Source organism: Micromys minutus (assembly GCF_963924665.1).
Source record: "Micromys minutus genome assembly, chromosome: 26".
NCBI lineage: Eukaryota > Metazoa > Chordata > Mammalia > Rodentia > Muridae > Micromys > Micromys minutus.
The window spans coordinates 37,848,996-37,861,439 of record NC_137961.1 but is presented as its reverse complement, the minus strand read 5'-3'; the positions used below and the strand labels follow the sequence as shown (position 1 = coordinate 37,861,439).

At 39.8% G+C, this 12,444-nt stretch overlaps 1 pseudogene across 1 annotated transcript; it reads left to right on the top strand.

Annotated features, from left to right (window-relative positions):
• Window positions 1–6,611: 6,611 nt before the first annotated feature.
• On the top strand, window positions 6,612–8,963 carry LOC308437517 (28S rRNA (cytosine-C(5))-methyltransferase-like; annotated as a pseudogene). Its single transcript has one exon. The product of its transcript is annotated as a 28S rRNA (cytosine-C(5))-methyltransferase-like (transcript).
• Window positions 8,964–12,444: the final 3,481 nt, after the last annotated feature.

Sequence of the window (12,444 nt, the reverse complement as noted above, 5' to 3'; positions counted from 1 at the left end):
TGGTGTTTTACTCCATGTGAGTTTTGGAGGGTTTGGTTGGTTGATAATGTTGTTCTTCCCATAAGGTTGCAACACCTCTTGGCACCTTAGGTCCTTTCTTTAGCAATGTCATTGGGATCCATGAGTTCAGACCAAGGGTTAGCTGTAAACATGGTCAGCTGTATCTATATGACTCTAGCATAGTCCCTGAGGGGACATCTCTGTCTGGTTCCTGCTAGGAAGTACTTTTTGGGATCAGCTATAGTTCTTGGATTTGGTGACTGCATATTTGGTGAGTGCATATTCTGAGTGACCTTTTCTTCAATTCCTGTTCCTCTATTTGACCTTGCATTTCCTCCAATAAGTTTTGTTCTCTTTTCTAAAAAGGACTGAGGCATCCCCATTTTGGCCTTCCTTCTTTTTGAGCTTCAGGATGTCTATAAATTGTTTCTTGGGAATTCAACGCTTTTTGGGGCTAGTATCTGCTTATCCTTGAGTGCATATCATATGTGTTGTTTTGTGACTAGGTTACCTCACTCAGGATAATAGTCTCTAGTTATATCCATTTGCCTACAAATTTCATGAAGTCATTGTTTCTAATAGCTGAGTAATACTCCATTGTGTAAATATACCATACTTTCTGTATCCATTCATTTGCTGATTGAACATCTGAATTCTTGTCAGCTTCTGGCTATTACAAATAAGGCTTCTACAAACATGGTGGAGCATGTGTCCTTGTTATATATTGGAGCATCTTTGGGGTATATGTCCAGGAGTGGAATAGCTGGGTTTTCAGGTAGTACTATGCCTCATTTTCTGAGGAACCACCAGACTAATTTCCAGAGTGGTTTTACACAATTATAAACCCACCAACAGTGGAGGAGTGTTCCTCTTTCTCCACATTTTCACCAGCATCTGCTGTCATCTGAGTTTTTATCTTAGCCATTCTAACAGGCATGAGGTGGAATCTTAGGGTTGTTTTGATTTGCATTTCCCTGATGACTAGGGATGTTGAGCATTTCATTATGTGATTCTCAGCCATTCAATGTTTCTCAGCTCAGAATTCTTTAACACTGTACCCCATTTTTAATAGGGATATTTTATTCTCTATAGTCTTGCTTCCTGAGTTCTTTGATATATTGAATACTAGCCCTCTATCAAATGTATAATTGGTAAAGTTCCTTTCCTAATCTGTAGGCTGCCATTTTGTCTTCTTAACAGTGTCCTTAGCTTTACAGAAGCTTTGCAATTTCATGAGGTCCAAATTGTTTATTCTTGATCTTAGAGTATTAGCCATCGGTGTTCTGTTCATGAATTTTCCCCTGTGCCTTTGTGTTCTAAGCTCTTCTCCACTTTCTTTGCTAATAGTTTCAGTGCACCGTGTTTTATGTGGAGATCTTTGATCCACTTGGAAGTGAACTTTGTACATGGAGATAGGAAAGTATCAATTTGCATTAGTCTGCATGCTGACTGCCAATTGAACCAACACCATTTGTTGAAGAGCTGTCCTTTTCCATTGAATGTTTTTAGCTCCTTTGTCAACATTCAAATGACCATATATGTGTGGGTTCATTTCTGGGTCCTCAATTCTGTTCCATTGATCTACCTGCCTATCTCTATACCAATAGTGTGAGCTTCTCTTAAAGAGTACCTTGCCTCCCTCTTTCTCAGTCTTTATTTTTTGCCTTCATCATAAAAGTAGCTATGCGTTTCCCATCCTTATATTCTACCTCATTCCTTGTTTCCTCAAAACAGTGAGGATGCTTAGAATAGTCTTGAACCCTCTGAAAGTATGACCCTAATTTAAGTTTCCTAAAATCTTTCAGATGTTTATCAGATGTTACATATCTAAGAAGACAATTGATAAAGATGTTACCAAGGAATATTTAGCAAGAATGGCCAGCAAAAAATAATCTTTCGTTCTATTTTTTCATCTTAGTTCATAGGGATTGGACCCAGAGACTCACAAGTATTAGGCATCTTCTATACCTTTGATATATCCCTATACTAAGAATATTTAGTTAGTAGAGGTAGTTCAAAGTAGCAGTGAAGATGTCACAGTAGAGGCAAAAGGGAGTCCTCTTTATTCTTTCCTCAAAATCCCTGACACTTGTTAGGACACAAAACGAAGTCTATTTTAAGAGGTTGCTAAGAAGTTGATGAATATCCCTATGTTTACATGAGACTAAATATGAAGAGTAACAAAAAAGTCTGGAATTTTTCCCTTGGAAGCTAAATAATTTTGCTACCTCATGTAAATTTGCCCTCAAAAAGAAATATCAGTAAGATTAATCTCAGCAGGTCTCTGTGAAACTTATTCCATTCAGGCCTCCCTCTGGATTCTGATTACATTTTATCCTACTGTTGTGTGACACATAGCGTCCTTGGAATTGCTCTGTTTCTCAGTACATGCTCCGCATATAATTTACAATAGCATTAGCAGAGTTCAGCACCTAATTAATTCACCAATCAGCTGTCAGAGCCTGTGATCTTTTCCTAGTTAACTGGTGAGTTCCCTGTGGGAGAATCAGTATTCGGAAAGTGTCATTTCCACTCTGCTGTGTGGTGTTTGAGCAGAGTACCAAGTTATGCTGCGTGTTCCTGGAAAACATGCCATCCTCAGGGGTGCCTTGATGACTTTGTTAAAAATACCTTCTCCCATTCGTCCTCTCTCTTCTCATAAACGCTTGTCCTCTAAGGCACAGGAAAGTTTCCACAAAGCCACAGCATTTGAAATGAACACAACAGGGCCACATCCTGTCAATACTCCTTTGAGCTTTCCATTTTAATGTTAAAAACTGTTTCCCCATTTTGTTCTGAAAAGTAACTGTTTTAGCCTACTTTTAGATTTGTTGCTATTTTAAGACCACATTTTAAAAAATTTTCCATAGTGAAGGTATTTTTTTTTAATTAAAATATTCTTGTGCCTATGGCTTTGTAGTTTTATACATTATAATCAGAAAATGTGTGTTAATGAACACTTTTAACAACAGAATGGAACTTCTGGAAGTGACAATAAAATGGCACCTGCCTAAACACAGGCTAACAGTATACAGAATGTGGGCAAGCTTAGTGGGGTGTGAGTGGAGTAGACTTAATCTAACGAAAAATGATTAGCTCTGAATGTGAGGGACAAGACTATCTACAGAATCAAAAAAGGCAAGGCAAGGTTTTTATTCATTTTCATAGTTGCATGGGTAAACATAAGTCTTGGGAAATGACTTGTCCTAGATTTATTTTTAAAGGCATTCTTTGTTATTATGTAAGCATCTAGGAAGTAGTGGTAGACTCTTCCCAGAAATGATTGTATCCCAACTAAGTGCTGCCTCCTGTTCCAACACTGTGGTCTTGTAATAGACATGGCCTGGTATCACTGCTCAGAGAAAGAATTCACAGAGCATAGAAGGAAAGATACCATACTTCTAACAAGTAACAACTTAAGGACCTGGGAGATAAATGTTTTTGTCTTCCGCCTTTGCCTGTTTTGTCAAACTCCAACTATCTACTTCTTATGTGTATTTGACTCTCAGATCCATTACAGCACAGTCATCAAGACTTACTCATGCTTTTCAAGTAATAAGATGTTAGGGAGAATGAGGCAGTAAGGGACACTTATACTTTAATGGGCAGCAGGTCCTGAATTAAGCCTCCAGCAATGGACTTATGTTTGTCTCTATAAAAATCCTCAGAGCAATTCAATTTTAAGGGGGAAAAAAATGCTCATTTTTAAAATTGAAAAATCTATATAATGTAGTATTAATATCTGCTTTGATAATTGCATGATGAAATTTGGAATTAAGTAACAAATGAAATTCTTACTCTTGATACAACAATTGATGTGTTTGGTGTATCTTTCTCGGAGGTGTCTAGGTCAAGGCCCAGTGATTTTTAAGACGCTAAGCTTGACTGCTTTCAGCTATGTAGAATCCTGGTCACCCAGCTATGGGTGAATTGTGAGATCCTAAGGACACAGAAATGACTGAAGTCAGACTCAGAGACTTTCCAGTCATCCCAAGGCTGTGAGATCTGCCTGTGCCTGACAAATGAAAACAATGGCCCAGAGTAATTCTCAGAAAACCACAGAATATTCTGACTGATAGCCACCTGGCCCTCTAGAGAACCCTAGACAGGGTCCTGATACATGTCATAGTTTACTCATGCTCTGATCACCCAATTCTGAGAAACAAAACAAGGACAAAATCCCACAGAATGTGCTGGCTGATAGCCACAAGGTCCCATAGAAAAGACCCAAATATACATCATCATCAGCCTAAACCCCCTGATCCAATTAATCCAAATGTCACTGTAACCTACCAATGCGACCTCATTACTCCATGTTGTTGCTAAAATCTGCCCACTGGAAAGAATAAAAGATGTGTGATTTTTTGAATTTGGGGCTGACTCTCCCTGAGAAGATGAACAACCCCATGTGGATGGAAGTAAACCTCCTGTTATTGCAGCAGTTTGTCATCTAATTGTGTTCTGTGGGTCACACTCCTGAGCTAAGACTCCTTGTGGTCTTACAACAAAGTCATACCACTTTATTGAATACAGCTTCACCTCTTCCTTATTTTCTCTCAAAGGCAGCACCAATGGCACACATTCACATAACAGCTAAGACAGTTTTAAGACAAGTAGCACAAACCTCTAAGACTTCTCAAGGCCACAGATAAACACAGGCTGAGAGCTCCTTTGTTATTTTTATTATGTGGGCAACATCATGTCGCTAGGTCAGTTCAGGTGCAGGAGATAGACACATGGAATCTTTTTTTATGTTTATAATGCTAAAGCGTAGTGTTCAAAATAGAGAAATTGCAAAGGGAAGAGCCAATAAATAGGGAATATGATATGTTTTCAACATTCCATTATCCACAGCCTGCCATAACTTAATGGACAACTACATTTAACTAGATTAAATTTTGACCTTGCTAATTCTGATCAGTTCTCTTGTCAGATTAAAGCACAACAAAATATAAAAACAGTGATTCACCAGACAATACCCATCTAAAATTTGTGACAATCTTTTTGATTGGTCAAATTCAGTATTAAAAAATTTAAAATTTAAAAAATAATATATAATGAAAAAATTGTTCACCACCAACTGTAAGCAAAACAAAAATAACAACAAAAACTTATAATAAATTAACTGGTATGTTCTTCTGTAATTCATTCCCTTCTTTTGCCCTGTTATAGATAAGTTGCATTATAAATTTTGTATTGTTCTTTTGCCATTCATTTTGTCTTTAGACAGTTTTATCTAAGATCATTGTTATGGAATATGTAAAATACCTTTTTTTAAATTTTCTGTTACTTGAATTTGACTGGAAGTTACTCTAGAAGAATCAGAATTAATATTTCAAATGAGGTGTTTAATATTTTTACATTTATAACAAGTCCTATAAAAGCAATTTGTCGAGGAAAAGAAGTAATATATAATGTCATTTCTACTCCCATTTGCTTATAATGAGATCCTAAGAACAGTCCACATTATCTGCCTGTTGAGAGTAGGTACATTAAGTACTTGTTGACCTATGAGAAAAGCAAGAAAATAATGTTCTTGCAATAAACCTAAAAGAAAACCACATAGACTTAATTCCACCTCTAGCAACAACAAAAATCAGGAAACAACAATCACTCTTCCTTATTATCTTTTAGTATTTATAGACTCAATACCCCAATAAAAAGACTTAGGCAATCAGACTGGATACATAAGCATGACCCAGCTTTTTGCTGCATACAGAAAACACATCTCAGTGACAAAGACAGACACTACTTCAGACTAAAAGGGTGGAGAACACTTTCTCAGTAAATGGTCCCAAGAAACAAGATGGAGTAGCGATTTTAATATCAAATATTATAGATTTTCAGACAAAAGATCATAAAAGGTAAGGAAGGCACTTTTACTCATCAAAGGAAAAATCTATCAAGAATGTTTAATCCTAAACATATATGCTCAAAATACAAGGGCATAAAAGAAAATCTACTAAAGTTCAATGCATATATCACACCACAAACAATAATAGGGGGAGACTTCAACACCCTACTCTCATCAATGGACATATCATGGAAGCAGAAAATGAACAGAGACACAGTGAAAATTATAAAAGTTAAGAACCATATGAATTTAACAGACATCTATAGAACATTTCATCCTAAAATATAAGAATATACCTGCTTCTCAGCAACTCATGGCACCTTCTCTAAAATTGACCGTATAGTCTGTCACCAAACAGGCCTCAAAAGATACAATATTTGAAATAATCTCGTACATCCTATCAGATCACCGTAAACTAAGGCTTGTCTTTAATAACAACAAAAACAACACAAATCCCACATACACATGGAAGCTAAACAATGCTCTACTCAGTGATAACTTGTTCAAAGGAGAAATAAAGTGAAAAATTAGGATATTTTAGAATTTAATGAAAATGAAAGCACAAAAAACCCAAACTTATGGAGTGCAATGAAAGCAGTACTAAGAAGAAAATTATAGCTCTGATTGCCACCACAAAGAAACTAGAGAGGGGGTGTGGTGCCTCTGAACTCTTCCCCAAGTGCACTTGGAGCAGGCCCTGGCTGGAGGCGCTGGGTCTGCCGGAACCTTCTCTGGGCAAGCTGAACCTTAAGTTATCATGGGGCACAAGTTGGATCCAATGAAGAAGGAGAAATGTGGGCCCGACCGAAAGGATCGAAAACAGAAGGGTGCAGAGACCGAACTGGCCAGATTTTTGCCTGCAGCTGGCGATGAGAACTTCAAGAGGCTATCAAGTCGTGCTTGGAAGAGGGCGGCCAAAAGGAGGGCAGGGTCTGTGGAAGTCCCTAAACCAAATAAGTCTCCTGGGACCAAAGCATCACTATCGCCTAGAGAGTTATCCAAAGGAACAGCCCAGGCTCCAGGTAAGAAGCGCCCAGCACCAACGAGGAGGAAGACTCTGAGCAAGATGGAGTGGTGACCCAGGGGAACCTCTGGGGCTCTGAATACAGTTGTGAAGATACGGTGGATGACTATGGAGCTAATTCTGACTCGGAGGATGAGGAGGAAACGTTGTTGTCTATTGAAAGAGCTGCTCTGAAGTGGAAGGCCAGGGACGCTGCAGATGGGGCCCAGTGGAGTGAAGAGGACACTGATGAAGACGAAGATGATGATATTTCCCCTGAGTCCCACTCCAGGAAGAATGACAAAGCAGAGGGGGATTTGCAGATTAATGTGGAAGATGAGGAAGCCTTTGTGCTGCCCCCTGCTGGGGAGACGGACTAGGATACCCAGGCTCCAGACAAGCGCATCTAGGAGATAGTAGGAGTGCTTCGGGATTTTGGGGCTCAGAGAGAAGAAGACCGGTCTCGAACTGAGTATTTCAATCGGCTTCAGAAGGATCTGGCCACTTAATTATTCTTATGAAGACTTCCTGTTGAGCAAGCGCATGGAGCTGTTCCCTCTGTCTGAGCTGATAGAGTTCTTAGAGGCTAATGGGGTGCCCCGGCCAGTCACCTTTCAGACCAACACCTTGAAAACCTGTCGCTGAGACCTTGCTCTCAGGCTCTAATCAATCAAGGTGTTAATCTGGATCCATTGGGAAAGTGGTCAAAGTCTGGACTTGTGGTATATGATTCTTCAGTGCCTATTGGCGCTACTCCCGAGTACCTAGCCGGACACTATATGCTGCAGGGAGCTTCGAGTATGCTTCCTGTCATGGCCTTGGCACCTCAGGAGCATGAGTGGATCTTAGACATGTGCTGTGCTCCTGGAGGGAAGACCAGCTACACAGTTCAGCTGATGAAGAACACAGGTGTGATCCTTGCCAATGATGCCAATGCTGAGCGGCTCAAGAGTTTCGTGGGCAACCTACACTCCTTGGGAGTCATCAGCCACTATGACGGGCACCAGTTCCCCAAGCTGGTGGGGGGCTTTGATCGAGTGTTGCTGGATGCCCCTTGTAGTGGCATAGGAATCATCTCCAAAGACCCTGCTGTGAAGACGAACAAGGATGAGAAGGACATCAAGCGCTGTGCCCACGTTCAGAAGGAACTGCTGCTCAGTGCTATTGACTCAGTCAACGCTGCCTCTAAGACCGGAGGCTGCCTGGTCTACTGCACCTGTTCCATTACGGTGAAAGAGAACTAGTGGGTGGTAGACTATGCCTTGACGAAGAGGAATGTGCGGCTGGTGCCCACCGGCCTGGACTTCGGCCACGATGGTTTCACCCGCTTCTGAGAAAGGCGCTTTCACCCGACTCTCTGTTCCACCCGACGCTTCTACCCTCACACTCACAGTATGGATGGTTTCTTTATAGCCAAGTTCAAGAAATTTTCCAATTCTATTCCCCAGCCCCATGCAGGAAACTCGGCAGCAGCTACTCCTACAGACCCTGACCTGAAGGCATAGGTCACCCCAAAGTCTGAGAACAGTAGTCAGCCTACCAAGAAAGCCCCTGGGGCTGCCAAGGTGAAGCAGCAGTTGGTGAAACAGCAACATTCCAAGAATTCCTTCCAGAAGATGAACGGCATCTCCAAAGGGCCAGGCTTGGCCACTAATCCTTCTGTCCCAACAGCCCAAGTGACTGCCAGGCCCCCGGAAAGCAGTCAGTCTGGTGGGAAAGCCAAAGTGACCAGGAAATGGAAGAGGGCTGGGAAGCTGAAGCAACAGGTACCTAAATGGAAACCCTCCAAGGAGGCTGCTTTCCCAAAGCACAGTGCCCCTTCCAAGGGTGAGGACCCGGGAACACGTGCTGGTCCTACTCCCTCTGAAATCTGTGCCACCCCAAGCCTAAGGACTGTGGTCACTCTCTTAGGAAAGCCCAAAAGATACAGAAACTAGAGCAACAGTTATCAGAGCAGCCTGCCAAGGGAACTGCTCCCTTCAAAGAAGATACTGTCCCCAAGGGACCCTCAGCCTCTCTGTTTCTCCCCACAGTTCCACCAGGCCTCCACCAGCAAAAAGGAGGAAATCTATGACAAAGGGCAGCAGCCAGCCACTGTTGTCTTAAATGAACTTGGAAACTCATTGACATTGTCTCTGGGTTGGAACTCTTAATCCTCCCTCAAGGATAGCTTCCCCTGTGCATATATATGAAATTTAATATACATATTACCACTCCTAAAAAAAGAAAAGAAAAAAGAAACTAGAGAGAGCACACACTAGAATCCTGACAGCATAGATAAACTCTCAAGAATAAAAAAATATAAAATAAAATAAAAGGAGACACACCCAAGAGGAGGAAGCAGGAAATAATTAAACTCAGAGCTGAAATCAACCAAGTAGAAACAAAAAAGAATCAACAAAACCAGGAGGTGGTTATTTGAGAAAATTAACAAGATAAATAAACCTTTAAGCAGACTAAATAGAGAGCTCAGAGAGAGTATCCAAATTAACAAAATGAGAAATGAAAGGGGAGACATAATAACAGAAACTGAGAAAATTCAGGAAATCATCAAAGCCTATACTCAACAAAACTGTAAATCTAGAAGAAATGAACAAATTTCTCAACAGGTAAATGTACCAAAGTTACATCAGTACCCGATAAATTATATAAACAGTCCTATAACCCCTAAAAAAATAGAAGCAGTCATCAACCCCCTGAAAAAAAGGCCCATGAACAGATGTGTTCACTCCTGAATTCTATCAGACCTTCAAAGAAAGCCTAATATGAGTATTCTCCATACTATTTTACAAAATAGAAACAAAGGAACACTACCCAACTCATTCTTCCAAGCCACAGTTATGCTCATTTCTAAAGTATACAAATACTTTGAAAAGAAAGAGATCTTCAGACCAATCTTCTTCATGAACATAGATACAAAAATACTCAATAAAATTCTTGCAAACCTGTTGAGGACTATTGAAGCACACATTGGTCATTCACCATGATCAAGTATTCTTCATCCTAGTGATGCTGGGATGGTTCAATATTCAGGAATCCATCAATCTAATCCACTATATAAACAAACTCAGAAAATACTCACATGATCATCTCATTAGATGTTGACAAAGCATTTGACAAAATTAAAAACACCTTCATTTGAAAATATAAGGAAATATAAGGAATTTAAAGCCCATACCTAAACATAGTAAAAGCAATATACAATAAACCAGTACCCAAAATCAAACAAAATGGTGCTGAACTCGAAGCACTTCCACTAAAATCAGGGACTACACAAGGACGCACACTCTGCCGTTACATATTCACTATTGTACTGGAAGTCCTGGCCAGAGCACTTAGACAGCAAACGAAAGTCAAAGGAATACAAATCAGAAAGGAAGAAATCAAAATATCATTATTTGTAGATGATATGATAGCATACTTATGTGACCACAAAAATTTCACCAGAAAACTTTTACAGCTGATAAACCACTTCAGCAAAGTGGCTGGATATAAAATTAATTTAAAGAAATAGGCAGCTTTCCTTGATTCAAAGGATAAATAGACTGAGAACGAAATTAGGGAAAGAACACCCTTCACAATAGTCACAAACAATATAAAATACCTTGGTATAACCCTAATCAAGCAAGTGAAATATCTTATGACAAGAAATTTAAGTTTATGAAGAAGGAAATTGAAAATCTCAGAAGAATGAAAGATCTCCCATGCTCATGGATTGATAGGATCAATGTAGTAAAAATGGCCATCTTGCCAAAAGCAATCTACAAATTCAGTGCAATTCCCATCAAAATTCCAACTCAATTCTTCTTAGAGTTAGAAAGAACAATTTCCAAATTCATTTAGAATAACAAAAATCCCAGCATATCAAAAACTATTCTTAACAATAAAAACTTCTTGGGGGAATCACCATCCCTGACATCAAACTGTATTACCGATCAATTATGATAAAAATGACATGGTATTGGTACAGAAACAGACAGATAGACTAATGGAACAGAATTGAAGACCCAACAATAAACCCACACACCTATGGTCATTTGGTCTTTGACAAATGAGCTAAAAATATTCAATAGATAAAGGACAGCATCTTAAAATGGTGCTGGTTCTACTGTCAGTCAGGATGTAGAAGAATGCAAATTGTTCCTTTCTTCTTAAAGAAAGTGCAAGTCCAAGTGGATCAAAGCTCTCCACATAAAACCAGGTACACTGAAACTATTAGAACAGAAAGTGGGGAAGAACTTAGAACACATGGGTAAAGGGGAAAATTTCCTGAACAGAACACCAATAGCTTATGCTCTAAGATCAAAAATTGACAAATGGGAACTCCTGAAATTGCAAAGCTTCTGTAAGGCAAAGGACACTATAAAAGGACAAAACAACAACCACCTTGTACATAACAGCCTTATTGATAATAATCAGAAGTTGGAAAGAGCCCAGATGCCCTTCATAGAGAAATGGATATAAGAATTGTGGTACATCTACACAATGGAGTACTGCTCAGTTATTAGAAACCACGAGTTTATGAAATTCTTAGGTAAATGAATGGAACTAGAAGCAATCATCCTGAGTGAGGTAACACAGTCACAAAAGAACACACATGTTACATACTCACTGATAAGCAGGTACTAACCCCAAAAGCTCTGAATGAACAAGAAACAATTCACAGACCTTATGAAGTTCAAGGGGGGGGGTGCAGAATGTATATACCTCAGTCCTTCTTAGAAGGGAGAATAAAGCTCTAGTGGGAGGAAATAAAGGGAAAAATAGAGGAGCAGGATTGAAGAAAAGATCACTCAGAAACCGCCTCACCTGGGGATGCACCCTATATGCAGCCACCAAACCCAAACATTATTGTTGATGTCAAGGAGTGCTTACTGGCAGAAACTAGATATCGATACCTCCTGAGAGGCGCTGCCAGTTGGGAATGCTTGCAGCTAACCACTGGACTGAACACCAGGACCCCAACGAAGGAGCTAGAGAAAGGACTGAAGGAACTGAAAGGGTTTGTAACCCTGTGGAAAAAACATCAAGCAACCAAACCCTACAGAATTTTCATTGACTAAAACACCAACCACTGGGCACACATGGAGGGATCCAGGGCTCCAGATGCATAAATAGCAGAGGATGGCATTGTCTGGGATCAGTGAGAAAAGAGGCCTTTTGTCCAGTGAAGGTGTGTATTCCCAGTGCAGGGGAATGCCAAGGGGCTGACGTGGAGAGGGTGCTTGGGAGTGGGAGGACCTTCATGGAAACAGTGGAGGGGGAGTGGGGATTTGAGTTGAGGGAAAGGGTGTAACATTAGAAATGTAAATACAAAGAATATCTAATAAACTTTATTTTTAAAACCAGATATGTGCTGGCCAATCATTTTGTCTTAACTAGTTAGTAATCTTTATAACAATTTGGTGTGGAGTTATTGTTTGACTGCCCTTTAGCTTTAAATTTTATTTTATTAAATATATATATTCCAAATGTTGCCCTTCTTATGGCCCTCTGTATGCAAGTTCTTCACCTTATTCTCTTCTTTTGCTTAATTCTAAGAAATGCATATTTATATACCTTGTGCTTCAGTTTGGATAGGTTGTAT